The sequence below is a fragment of the Diceros bicornis genome, chromosome 10 (genome assembly GCF_020826845.1).
Source record: "Diceros bicornis minor isolate mBicDic1 chromosome 10, mDicBic1.mat.cur, whole genome shotgun sequence".
Taxonomy (NCBI): Eukaryota; Metazoa; Chordata; class Mammalia; order Perissodactyla; family Rhinocerotidae; genus Diceros; species Diceros bicornis.
In genome coordinates, this window is record NC_080749.1 from 62,111,765 (window position 1) to 62,125,995 (window position 14,231).

The following is a 14,231-nucleotide window of genomic DNA, read 5'->3' on the forward strand; positions in this document are numbered from 1 at the left end:
AGAACTTGATAATTCTGATCTTCCAGATGTTCCCTTCTATCAAATTCATATTCCTGTTCTACTGGACTGATAATATAATGTAGAATGTTAGCTGAAGAGATTAAATTGAAAATAGGAACAATAAAATAAATGTGTAATATAATATATAATTTAACTTACTAATCATTTAAAACATATGATTTTAAAATGACTAGAAAGATCTCATTTAAATTAATTACATTTTTGAATCATAATTAGAGAGAGAATGGAGCAAGCTCTAGTTTTTTCTCTGAAAGACTTTGCTTCCCTCTGATTACTTGTCCTTCCTGAAATCTAAAAAGTATGCATATGTTTTCTCAAAAAGATGCTTAGGATTCAAAGTCCTAGGAGCTTAGGAGTTATAACATAAAATGCATTATGTTTTACATGAAGAGTTTTGATTGATTAAAAAGATAATGGAAAGGAATAATTGAGATATTTTCTGAACAAATACTTATAAACATACCCTTTAAAGTAATTCAATACAAAGTAACACGGACATGTTTTTGTTCTTTTCAAAAAATCTATTTTTATCTTCTCTAAGCACCAGATGGAGAAGAGTGAGGAGAACTGGTAAAGACTAATAGGGATTGCTGGCAAATAGGAAAAACAAAAAGTGCCCAGAGCTCGAACAAAAATCTGTGAGATAGGAGTGCGGAGGAACATCACAGAGGGGTGTAGGTCTTTGAGAGTGAAAGCGGGGCCACATAACTGCTTCGGGTGTGATGCTTAGGCTAATAATCATATTTATTCCTTCTGAGCAGCTTATCAGCTGTCAGTGCTAACAGTGATTTGAAAATATTCACTGATGAAGACTCTCTAAGTACCCTAAGGGCCAGAGTTTGGGAATAGAGCCTGAAGCCACTCAGCCTAGTTTCCTGATGACACCCCTGGACACGGACCCAGGTTTTTCCCAGAGAAGCAAAGGAGGAGGATAAAGGTAGCACTCACAGACAGAGAAAGACAAATACCGTATGATTTCACTCACATCTTCCACTCATATGTGGAAGATAAACAAACACATAGATAAGGAGAATAGAGTAGCGGGTCCAGAGGAGAAGGGGGTAGGGGGAGGGCAAAAGGGATAAAAGCGTACATATGTATGGTGACAAATAAAAACTGGACTGTCTGTGGTGAACATGATGCAGTCTATACAGAAACTGAAATATAGTGATGTGCACCTGAAATTTACACAATGTTGTAAGCCAATATGACCACAATAAAAAAAAAAAAAAGGTAGCATTCAGACGGAATTACTCCTATTGTTCCGGTGGCAACTTTTTCACACCCAGTGAAAGCAAAAGGAAGAATCAGCCTGATTCAAACTGTGGAACTTTCAGAAGGGACACGAGAAACTGTGGGAGTCAGTGGGGGGAGTGCAAGACAAAAGTTCCTTGCATCTGGCCCTAAAATTCCCTAAGTTAGATACTGAGTGGAAATGAGAGCAAATCAGCTATTTACACTGTTACGGTGCTCAATTTTTTAAAATGGCTTTTATGATCCTGTAAGTATTTTCTAAGAAAAAATAGTTTAAGTAACTGAATTCAAGTACCCAACATGCCTAGAGATGGCCCTAGACCTTGGCACAAAACAGAGAAGATTCATTTTTTTTTAATTCAGATTTCTTTACAATCAAAAATGTCAGTTTCTTTCTGAAACAGTCTTTAAAAGTATTAACCACACTGAAAAACCTCAAAGAACTTAAAATTATGTATTATTTTGTATCATATGATTCAGTTAGTTTCAAATAATTCAAATTAAAAGAAAAATTAACTTCTAATCTTTTTTTCCTACAAAGTGGTGAAATATACTTGATAAATGTTAAGTAATATTGCTTTAAATGAAGTCGATTTAACAATCATGTATTATTTTTAATTTCTCCCCTGAAAGAACTACAAAAGCTATTTGCCTTGTTGGTGAGCTGATACTGGTTTTGTTCCCCACAGCCCGTGTCTATTCAGACAAGTAGGCATAGGTGTTGTTACCAAAATACCCAGAAGTGAAGTATACATTCTTAGTCGTCAAATTTAAAAGCCACATCCATGTATGGGACAAAGTTTCTTGGAAAATATTGAGTCAAGTTCTACCTTCCCACCCAAACCTCCAGAAGATATCTAGGCTTCTCATTCACCCAACATGGATTGAGGTTTCGCCAAGAGAAGCAAGAAGTATAAGGGTAGCATTCAGATTGGAGGTGGGAGAGGTTTAACTCCTTTTTTATCCAGGCCAATTTCTTCACATTCTATGGAACCCAAAGAAAGATGAGGGAGAGAAAAGAGTTGAAAGATAAAAGAGACCTAGATACTTAACAGTCTCTGAGACAGGACCCTGGGTTTTACCAGTCCCGTCACAATTTGGGTTATTTCCAAGTGGGAAGGTGAGTAAGATTTTGGAGATAAATTCAGGGATCCAGGAGTAGAGGAGACCTACTAAGGGAGACATGTTCCCTTTTCTGGAATTCTGAGAGGTGGCAGCAAGGTGAGATTCTCGGTGTGCAAGGAATAGAGTAGAGGTGGCTATGTGGAAGGTCAGGGTGAGAGAGCCCAGCAGTTTTCAGTCATGTGGTAAAGAGGAGCCTGTTCTCTGGCCCTGAGAAGAGTTAGGAGAAAAGGAGAACGAGAGTAAGCAGGCTGGGGAGAGCAAAGGTTTGATGGCCTATACCGGTAGAAACAAGGGGTCCAGTGTCAGAAGCAGGAGGTGACAATAGCCAGAAGCAGATGGGAGGGTGTACGTCTGGGAAGATGAGAGAGAGTCCAGAATTCAAACAAGGACTAGGTTCTTATCCCAAATCCATAACACCTGATTAGTTCCTATCGATTTTAATGACGTCTAAAGAAGAGGGAAAAGGAGGTCAGAAATCCTAATTTTTTTTTCCCAAAAATCCTGTATTGAATCCTTTAAATCCTAAAGCTTACTCTGATTCAATTAAAACATTTGAGTGATAAGCTTATGTTTTCTTCAAACATATAACATTGAGACTTCAGCTAGTAACTATGTTTGGTCACAGAAAAATAATGGAAGTTACATTATTTGTGTACCTGATTTATGGCCTAAGAAATCTATATATTGCTACAAATGTACTATTTAAAAGACTTCAATACTTAATATATTTTTTTAAATCTGCACAGTATTTGGATAGATTTTTTCTGTCTCATGTTTTCTGTCAAGATCCAGAACACACCTGCTGAAATAGACAACCGCTCTTTGGGTCATCACAGATAAAACTCAAAAAACACGGCATTGAGTGGAAAGCTTTTCATAAAAGAATATATACAGCATGATTCCATTTACACCAAGTTTTAAAACAAGTAAAACTAAACTATGTATTGTTTAAGGTTACACAAAATGTAGTAACACCTAAGAAAAAAAAAGAGAAAAATAATTATCGCAAAATTCAGAGTAGTAATTAAATCATGGGAGGGAGAGAAGGAAAGAAATGATGAGGACGGACTTAGAGCGAAATTCTAGGGCATGACACTGTCATATTTCTTGGCCTAGATGATAGGTTTTCTCCTTCCCTCCCTCCCCCTCTCCCTTTTTCTCTCCTTCCTTTCCTTCCTTGCTTCCTTCCTTCTTTCTTTCCATCCTTCCTTCCCTCCCTCCCTCTCTCTCTCCTTCTTTCTTTCAATATATAATTGTTTGAGTTCTGCGTGAGTTTGTACGTTGTGACAGTCACTATTCTGGGACCTTGGGGTATGTCAGTGACCAAAACAAACATCCTTGTTCTCATGAGCCTTATATTTAATGGAAGAAGACAAACAGTAAAAATTAAGCATAATAAGTCGATTATTTATAGACTGACAGTGATGTGTCATGGGAAAATAGTTGATGGGGAGGATCAGAGGGCAAGGGAGGAATATGGGTGGAATTTGAAATTTTTTGCCGGGGGAGGCCTCATTGACAAGGTGACAACTGAAGCTGGACTTGAAAGCAGAGGGGGAGGCAGCCATGCTGTATTTGGGGGAAGAGCGTTTTTAACAAAAATGCTGGTACAAAGCTCTTAAAGCAGGAATGTATCTGATGTATCGAAAGAAAGAAAACAAAGAACAGTTTGGAGGTTAGTGTGCCTGGTGTAGAGCCAGCAAGTGAGGGGAAGAGAAATGGGAATTGAATTAGCAAGGTAAAGGAGGTGAGGGTGGATGCGGCTCATATAAAGCTTTATGGGCAACAAAAGTGATAAATCTTTAAAACTCATCATTTCCTAATTATTTTGATACATTTTATTATTATCTACTTCTTGAGGTTAATTATGTCTATAATATCTGTGTGATGCAAATATATAATGTGCACCTTTTCCTAACTCCATATTTAGAGACATCATATTGATAGCTTGAAACTGGCCATGGTGGGAGTATACACACCATGGATATCACCAAACTCTATGAATCAGGGCTTGATTTATTGTTTTATTGTTGTCTAACGTGATGGAGATAACGAATTTAAAAATGTGTCATGTCTACAGCTGCTACACTATAAATAGCACAAAAATTGGGAGAATTTTTTTTCAGTATTCAAATATCATTATCCAATCAAATGACTATGAAATCATTTGCATGTTTTATGGACAGGTGAAGTTGACATATGCCTTCCATGTTTTCTAAGTTCTGACATACGCTTTCTATACTTTCATCTTACTCCTTGACATAAATGAAAATATGAACCAATGTTCGTGTCTGAATGACACTCATCTGTCAGTTGCAACCATAAGTTGACAATGGATACAAGGGTTTGGCAAAAATCAGTGAAAGCATTCTGTGAGAATTGAGTAGCTATATGGAATTCACAACAGAGACTATTGTGTATTTTATTATTACTTATAAATTGTGTTACACATTCTTTATATCAATGAAATGTATAATAGTGTGCGTATATATACATATACTTTTTTTTTCTGACAAAGTTGTTAAACTTTGCCAGCATACTATTGCTTGTAGGCCACTATAGCAATATATATATATATATAATAGACAGTCTATAAGAAGGTACACTGTGGGGCCGTCCCGGTGTGGTTAAGTTCGCATGTTCCACCTTAGCGGCCCAGGGTTCGCCGTTTCGGATCCTGGCCATGGACCTACTCACCACTCATCAAGCCATGCCAAGGCAGTGTCCCATAGAGAAGAGCTACAACTCTACAACTATGATACACAACTATGTACTGGGCTTTGAGGAGAAAACAAAGAAAAAGAGGCTACAACTCTACAACTATGATACACAACTACATACTGGGGCTTTGAGGAGAAAACAAAGAAAAAGAGGAAGATTGGCAACAGATGTTAGCACAGGGCTAATCTACCCCCCCAAAAAAAAAGTTATACTGTATTATTTACCTGTAAATAGTACATATATGCTTTTATCTATTCTTTTGTGGCATGCTATATTTGACAATTTTTTAAAAAAACTAAAAACTAGACAACTTAAATCATTCTATATAACCATTAAGGAAATTGAATCAGCAGGTAAAAATTATCCCATAAAGAAAACACTAGGCTTACATGGTTTGTAAAGGTAAATTCTACCAAACATTCAATGTCAATTTCAATCTTAGGCAAACTCAAGAATTTAAAAACTCCGCCTCATTTTATGAGGCCAGTGTAACCTCAATACCAAAACTAGACAAGGTCAGTATGAGAAAGAAAAATGACAGGCTAATCTCACTTATAAATATAGATTTTTTTAATGTCAGCAAAAGTAATATATAAATTTTAAAAAGTGAATATATCATGATTAAGTTGGATTTATCCAAGGAATACAAGGTGGCTCACCATTAGAAATCTATTAATATAATTTGCTATTGGAAAGAAAAATTCAATTAAACATAAAAATCATATCAATTACTTTAAAAGCTACAGAAAAGACATTTGATAAAACTAAATGTTTCATTTAAAATAAATTTTCTTAATAAATTATTTATCGGGACTATAGTTAACTTCATAAAGAGCAGATCAAAGAAATTAAGAAATATCACACTTAACGTTGAAATATTAAACATCTTCCTTTTAAATTCAGAAACAAACTGAATGCCATCACTACGTCCATTTCAGATCATTCTGTATAAACTTGCTACTGCAGTTGACTCAAGAAAAATAATCATAAAAGGTATACATTTGGGAAAGAAAAAAACTATCATTATTTGCAGATCAGTATTCAAAAGCAAATTGTATTTCTATATACCTGCAAGAAATAGTCATTCAAGAAAGCAACAAAAATTATAAAATACTTATGGAAAATCCAACTAAGTATATTCAAAATTTTAAAATAAATTATGATTAATTATAAATATTAAATGATTACATAATATATTCTATGTTTAGTATAGTGCCTAACATTTAATAACACTAATAAGTATTTTCTATCATTATTATTGTTAATATTATTAAGGAAAAATAAACTTTATGAGAAACATGAAGGAATACATATGAATGATAAGATATATATGAATAGGAAGATTCAATATCATAGAGATGATAATTCTCCCCAAATTGATATCAAAGTAATTCTAATCAAAATCCTAATTTTTTTTCCTTTTCAGAGAAACGTATGAGCTACTGAGCCAAAAGTTTAAATGAATGATATGATACACAACATATTTTATGACTCTAGAGCAATTATGTAGGACATAAGTCACAAAAATAAACTAGAAATCACTTGTGTCTTTGAAAATTTTAATACATATTGTAAAATGTCAAGCTTGCCTTAAGCTAGCTCTAGGTTTCCTTCTGGTCCTAAACAGCTGTGATTCGTGCACAATGCAAATCTGGTAGAGTCTCAGTTCCCATGTTGCCTCCTTTTCTCACTTCTTAATTGTCTTTGAGCGTAGTACTTGGGGATTTGAGTCAATATCAAATAAATCAGAAAAACCCAGTATAGTAAGAAACCTAGTGTGTTCCATTCCAGACTGACTCTCCTGATCCCATTCTGGAACATAACTAGTTTTTTTCAAGTACACATTCTCCTTGAGAAGATGGAAGAGAAAGCAGATCAGGGATTGATCTGTAGATCAATCCACAGTTTTGTTTCAATCAAGTTGGATTTGGTGGACCTGGTTCAATTTGGAATTCTTGTCTAAAGATGAACCAAACTCTCAGGTGACTTATAAAAGTAACCCTTTTGCCTTGACAGAGAACAGATGTTTGTGTTTGCCATTCAGGAGATGCTCTAAACAAATGTTCTTCTTTAACAGTTCCAAGTATGAACCTAAATCCACTCCTCCATCGAAGCTCCAGACCCAAGTGTTACTCATGACATAGGATGGCAGACCATCAATGAAAATGAGCTACATCTATACAGCACTTTAAAGTTTATACATTCCCTTCTTGTGTATGATTTTCTTGGTTGCTAATTGTGAGCATCTATTACTCATTGGCCACCAGTATAAGCAAATGTGCTTTGTTTATTTAAACCTCTCTTCCTTAGGTGCTGTGCTCTCAAAGCTGCATCATAGATCTTCAGGACTCTGGAGCATAACTGGAAATTGGTCAAGGATTTATGGGAATATCTGCTCCTTCATTAGGGCAGATATTATTTTCCAAATACTGCAGTCACATTTTTTGAGACTAAGAAAAGTTACATGATTTGCCTGAGACTTTATAGGTAGAAATAGAAGAGAAGAGTGACTCTTCTCACTATTTGCCTCCACCTTCCTCACTAGGAAGATAGCCACACACACTATTAAAATCTCCTGTCTGCTCTTAAATAGTGAAGAAAAAGGTGGATATTGGTCAAAGACTTTAGATGCTGAATAGATAATAAGGGAATTTTCCTCACTCTAAATGGATAAGTTTTATCCAAAAAAGTAAAGAGTTTGGGATGAAGGAAAGCATTGTTTACTTTTTGAAAAAACCCCATGTCAAAAAGGAATTTGTTTACACACAACATTCTTAGATAGATGATTCCAGATCCTCAACGGAAGGCTTACTGAATGACATTACTCTTTTAAAAAGTGTTTTGTTTTGTTGATGACCTAGAGCTTCATACCTTGGAGCCTAAGCATCCATACTTCCTACTGCTCTAGGATTAGTGGGATGTTTTTGAGATAACTATGAAATATAGTTTCAGAGCTAATATAATGATAACCAAACATCTGAGATTCTGTTCAGAGCCTTGAGGTTTAATTAATATTTCAAAGTTCTAAGCATCATATAACCTGCTTATTTTCATCTCAATACAATTATAATAAAGAAACTTTCTTCTTCAGTATATTTATATAGAGGTCATGGAAATGGGAAATTACAATGGCGTTATCTGATACACACCGGCTTTAAAATCGATGACTATTTTAGTAGATGTATTTTTGTAGCAGATCACATTTTTTTCACTTTTATTATGAAATATGTATACATACAAATAGATTTATATATTTACATATATAAAGCATATACATTATGTATAAGCATATTCACAAAATGAACATTTGTGTGTCTAGAACCCAACCTGAGAAATAAAACACTACTAACTCCTAAATAAATCCCACATCCTTCTCCTCAGAACCATTCTGAATATTTTCCCCTATCATTCTTTAATTCTAACATATGTGTATTCTGAAACCTATTGTAGTTTGTAGCTTTTTAAAAACTTTCTATAAGTGGCATCTGGCTATATTACAGCAGCTTCCATATTTTGCTCAATATTATTTGCGTCTTTCATCCCCATTGATGCTCACAGCTAAAGTTCATTTATATTAACAGTTGTATGCCGCTCCATAATATGAATATGCCACAGCCTATGAACTCACTTTACTGTTCTTTTCAGTTTTTTGCACTCATGAACAATGCTGCCATGAATGTTTTGTTCATGTCTTCTGATGCACATGAGCAAATGTCTCTCTAGTGTAAAATATAAAAGTGAAATTGTTGGGAAGTATGGCATGTGCATTTTCAGCTTTGCTAGAAAATGCCAAATTGTTCTGCAAAATGATTACATAAATTTACATATACACAATTGATATATAAGAAAACCAAGAACTCTGTCATCATTCTTGACTCTCCTCTTGATTTCATACTCCACAACTAATCTGTTAACAAACACTATCAGTTCCACTTTTAAAATATAACCAGAATCCAATCTCTTTTTTTTCTATCCCTTCTTACCCATGCAGACTGGTTCAAGCCACCATCTTTATGTCCCCAGAATTTAGCCACTTCTCCCTCCACCACTACACCTGGTCTAAGCCCTCATCTTTCTCCTTGGTTATGAACAATAGCTTCTTTCCAGCCTCCTTGTTTCCATTTTTGCCTTGCAAATGGAATATTTTCCGTTCGGTAGCCAAAGTGATCCTTTTAAAACTTTAGTTCATATCATTTTATTTTTCTCCTTCAAAACCCTACATTTGGCTTCCTATCTCTCTAGGGCCAAACCAGTGATGTGGCATCATGTTACTCATTCATCACATTGCCTACGTTGTTCCCGCTTGCCCAATTTCCCTCGGTTTCATTCACCTCCTGTTATTTCTTGCATGTCAAGCAAGCTTCACCTCCCAGACACTGTGCTGGGCATTTCCTCTGTCTGAAAATTTATTCCCCCCACCTCTTACTCTAGACCTCCCCATAACTCTTTCTAACCCCCTTCATGTATTTATTTAAATTATCACCTTCTCACGAAAGCCTTTCTATCTACATTATTTAAAATTGCAATCCTCACAAATTTTAGGATTCTTTGTTCTATTTCTGTGAAAAACGTTGTTGGAACTTTGATAGGGATTGCATTGAATCTATAGATGGCTTTAGGAAGTATGGACATCTTAACTATGTTAATTCTTCCAATCCAAGAGCACGGAATATCTTTCCATTTCTTTGTGTCTTCTTCAATTTCTTTCAGAAATGTTTTATAGTTTTCGGTGTACAGATCTTTCACCTCTTTGGTTAAGTTTATTCCTAGGTATTTTATTCTTTTTGTTGCAGAAGTGGAGGTGTAGTGATGTACACCTTAAATTTTTACAATGTTGTAAACCAATGTTACTGCAATAAACAAAAAAAAGAAAAGAAAAGAAAATCGCAATCCTGTTCCTAACTCCTACTCCCTCTTTCATGAGGGGTTATTGCCTCCTTTGTTTTTTACTGTATTCCTAATTCCTAGAATACACAGCAGAATCACAGTAAATAATATTTATAGTAATAAGAGCCAACTCATGTAGTGCTACTATTCTAGGTACTTCTAAGCAGGTTACATAAGTCAACTCATTTAATTGTCCCAAAAACCAATATGGAGAAAGAGGACTTCCTGTTATAATGATGTGAAGAGGTCGAGTTTTTCCTCTCCACAAAAAACAAGTATAAAATTGGAAAATATTAACAAAAAACAACTATCGCATCACACTGGAAAACAATCAAGGCAATACAACAATTTGAGAACCACTTATTCTTGAAAAATTGCTGGAGATGCAGGCAAGAACAGCAGAAACCTATGACTTTCTTGCCTGGAGCTACTGCCAACCTCCTTCATCCCCCACTGCCAACCCCAGCTTGAAAACGGCAGCAGAAATCAGCTTTGCTGCGGGAGGCGGTGGACTCAATTTGGGACGAGAGGAGAGGAAAGAAACTCTGGTTTCTCCAACATAAAGTGGTGGATTTAGTTTAGAATAAATGGTGGGAACCCACCGCTTTGCAAGTCTGAGGGTGCGGAACAAGTTTGGGGTAACTGGTAGACCAGCAAGATGTAACAGAAAAATTCTAGCAATTAGAGAGCCATGGAAGGGTTGAGATAGCTCTCCACACATCCCTGGCTGACTGAGGAACTACGCATGCATGGAAGAGACCTTGAGAGAGTCTTCCTGCACTAGCTTGATTTTTCAAAACAATGTTAAAAAGCGGTTGATTCATATTCTTGAATTTCAACATGTTTTAAATTTTAATTATTAAATATAAAGTCTGTATTTTTTAAAACGTTTTTTAAATATCAGAGACAGTTATCTAAGGTTTTTGTGTTATTTGGTGGAAAGGTAAAGTTATTGATTCACTTTACTATTATCTACTATTGATTATGCATTTAAAATTTTCTAATTAATCATGAAAATAATTGGAATAGAGTGTAAATATTTCAAACAATAAAGGAAATAAATTGGAATAAAAAAACAACTCAAGCAGTAAAAAAGAAGGCAAGAAAAGTAGGAAAACAGAAATAGTAGATTAAGAATGTTCCTCTGAATTTTAAGAATTTTTATCATGAATGGACACTGAATTTTCTTGAATGTTCTCTCTACATCTCTTGGGATCTTACATTTTTCTCCTTTTCTCCTTAATATGGTGAGTTGCATTAATAGAATTTTTAAATGTAGAATCAAATTTGCACTTCTGGCATAAATCCGATGTGGTGGTAAATTCTGCAAACCCATGACTCCAGCAAAGGTAAGTAGATACCCTCAGGAGACATTCTGGCTCCCAAGTTTCCTTATCTCTTTGAATTTCTGTTTTATCTTTATTTGGACAGGTTCTGAGGCTGTCAATTTCTTGTTAACAGTATGTCACCCAGCAGTTTTAGTTGTTTTTACCATGCAATATTTCTTTAAGTTTATGTAGTTTGTTGTTGCTTTGGAAATGAAAACCAAGCATGTAATTTTATAAACAAGGAAAATTGGGCATTATTTGCTCTACTAAAAATGTGTGTACTCTACACAGATAGCCTTTGAGAATTGTATTATCAAAATGCTCTATGGTTTCAATTCACTTAAAGCCCGACTGCCCGTGTTCAAATTTTAGTTCTACGTTTTCTAACTGTAGGACTGAGTTATTATTGCTCAATTCCAGAGATGTAAATCAAGAACTTTATGCAGATCTAAAATTTACTGTCTGTGTGCAACAAAATATTCAATAGAGCTTAGTGTCAGAAAGTTCATTGGAAAGGGAGCAATTGCAGTCCCTCATCAAATTCTGACAACGGGTTTTCCTTCACAGGGATGAGTTGATGTTTGGGGTTCACGGTTGTTTATTTTAGTTGAAATTTTCTTAGAGGACAGTGTGTTTTGGTCAATTGAATTCTTTGGATTCACTGAAGATAAAGACATCAACTCAGCGTTTTCAAACGTTCTTGTAAGAGCTAAGACAGCACAATGGGAGGCGGTAGGGCGCAGTGAGAAACACCTTGGGTAAAGAACCAGAACAGCTTTGACTCTAGTGCTTAGAAGCTGGTTGAGCCTCAGTTTCCATGTGTATAAAATGAGGATAATAATTTCTACCCCAGAAGGTTGTTGTAGGAGAAATAGGACATTACATGTAAAATGCTTGGTACACAGGAGGGACTTCAAAAATCTTGTTTCCCTCTTCTCTTCCCTTCATTGTTGAAAATCTAATCTATCTATTTGTTTTCCTTTCTGAACAACTATATTCAAAGTGGAGTTTAAGTATTCATTCATTCATTCAAAACTATATTCAGTAAATAATTTTAAAGCATCTATATCATGCTAGGGACATGCTAGGTTTGAAAAATTATAATAATAAGGTAGATATTGTTCTTGTTTTCAAAGAGCTTATAGCCTAGTGATTTATGTCTTGTAGTGTTTCAGGGTGAGTATCTTGGGTATAATTTGTCCATATAGAGGGGTAATTCTAGTCACTTGAAGTCCCCAGTTAGACAGGCTTGACAATATTTTAGCACGGTCATCCGGGTCTTGTATTGCGCTACGTTCTTTATCTAGTGACAATAGTGTCTGTGCAATGGCCAGGACTGGCCACATAACTGCAGGGCCCAGTGCAAATAAAAGTGAGGCCCCTGGCTCAAAAATTATCACACATTTCAAGATGATGATAGTAGAACATTTAATTAAGCACAGGGTCATTCTGAGTGTGGGGTCTGTGTGACTACACAGGTTATACCCCAGGAAGTGGCCCTAGTAATGGCTGAATAGAGCCACCAATGCCAGGAAACTCTATGTCCTTTCAACCAGATCAGACATATGTGGCTGGGAAAATACGAGTTACAGGGTCAGATGAAGGCATTAGATCGGTATTTCTGTTATTTTCTAATGGCAGAGGTGGAGGAATAATGTGGCACCATCCAGGATTAATTAACTTTACTGAGCATTATACACCCAGCACTGTGCTAGGAGCTGAGGACAGGAAAACACAGCGGACTGTGTCCCGACTTTGGTGGACCATATGTTCCCATGTGGAAGACAGACCATAAATAAGGAAAGGAATAAATAAATATCATTGATTATGGCCTGGGGATACCACTTTGAAGTGAATAAATTGGGCTCTAATAGGGAAAAATAGGACAGAGGATATAACCTTACTTTTAGTGGTAAGGAGGGCCTCTTTAGGGGGCTGCCTAGGGTGGGGTTTTTGGGCGCTGCATTCAAAGAGAAAGAATGAATTCCGGCTCCTTCACTTACTAGATGTGGAATTTGGGGCAAATCACATAACTGTCCTCTGCCTCAGTTTCTTTATCTGTAAAGATCTGTCAGCGAAGAAGGAATCAGCCTTGCAGAGAGCTCCAAGAGGAGAATTCCTGGCTGAAGAAACAATCATTGCAAAGGCCCTGAAGTATTATAAGAAAGTCATTGCAAAGGCCCTGGGGTATTGTAAGCACCTGCCAGAAGGCCACTGTGTAGGAAATATAGAGCATGAGAGAGATAGGGCTATGAGACGGAGCATGAGGGGAGGCAGGGTCCAGATCTGGAATTTGAAAGTTAATTTCCTGCCTAAAGATAATGACTGATACTAATGCACATATCTTGTAAACCAAATGGACTAACTAACTTGGATCAGAAAATATGTCAGAAACAACTAGAGCTAGCTTCCCATTTGTTTTCTTTGGTGGCAGATCACAGATGATTTTTCCAACTCATGAATGAAACTGTCAGCCAAAGAAGTAACTCAGTAAACCTGAAAAAAACAGACACCCAGATCTCTGACACCGAGCGTTACATTCCTAATGCAACACAAAAGCCACTCGCAAAGCCTAAAACACAGGCTCAAAGACACCTCTAGAAATGAATAGGAGGTTATCATGCCACATAAAGTTTTGTCAGCATTGTTTGGTCCCATCCTTCTTATCCACTTCACTGACATACTTCTATAGCCCATGTGGCACAAACAGAGCAGAATCTCTTTTTATCTAACACATAAACCAACTTTCTTATGAATAGGCAAAGGGTAGCCAAATTCCAAATACTTCCAAGGGCTTGCATATTTTATAAAAGAAGAAATTTAGGGGAAGAAATCCAAAATCTCAGAGGAGGAGTTAAGACAGAGAGATGGCACTAAGGCTTCATAAACAAGTGT

The 14,231-nt window shown here is 36.0% G+C and overlaps 1 protein-coding gene across 1 annotated transcript in view; it reads right to left on the reverse strand.

Annotated features, from left to right (window-relative positions):
• The window catches only part of PDE1A (phosphodiesterase 1A), a 330,610-nt gene that overhangs the window by 19,508 nt on the left and 296,871 nt on the right, over positions 1 to 14,231 (reverse strand). The gene's annotated exons all lie outside the window — the stretch shown is intronic.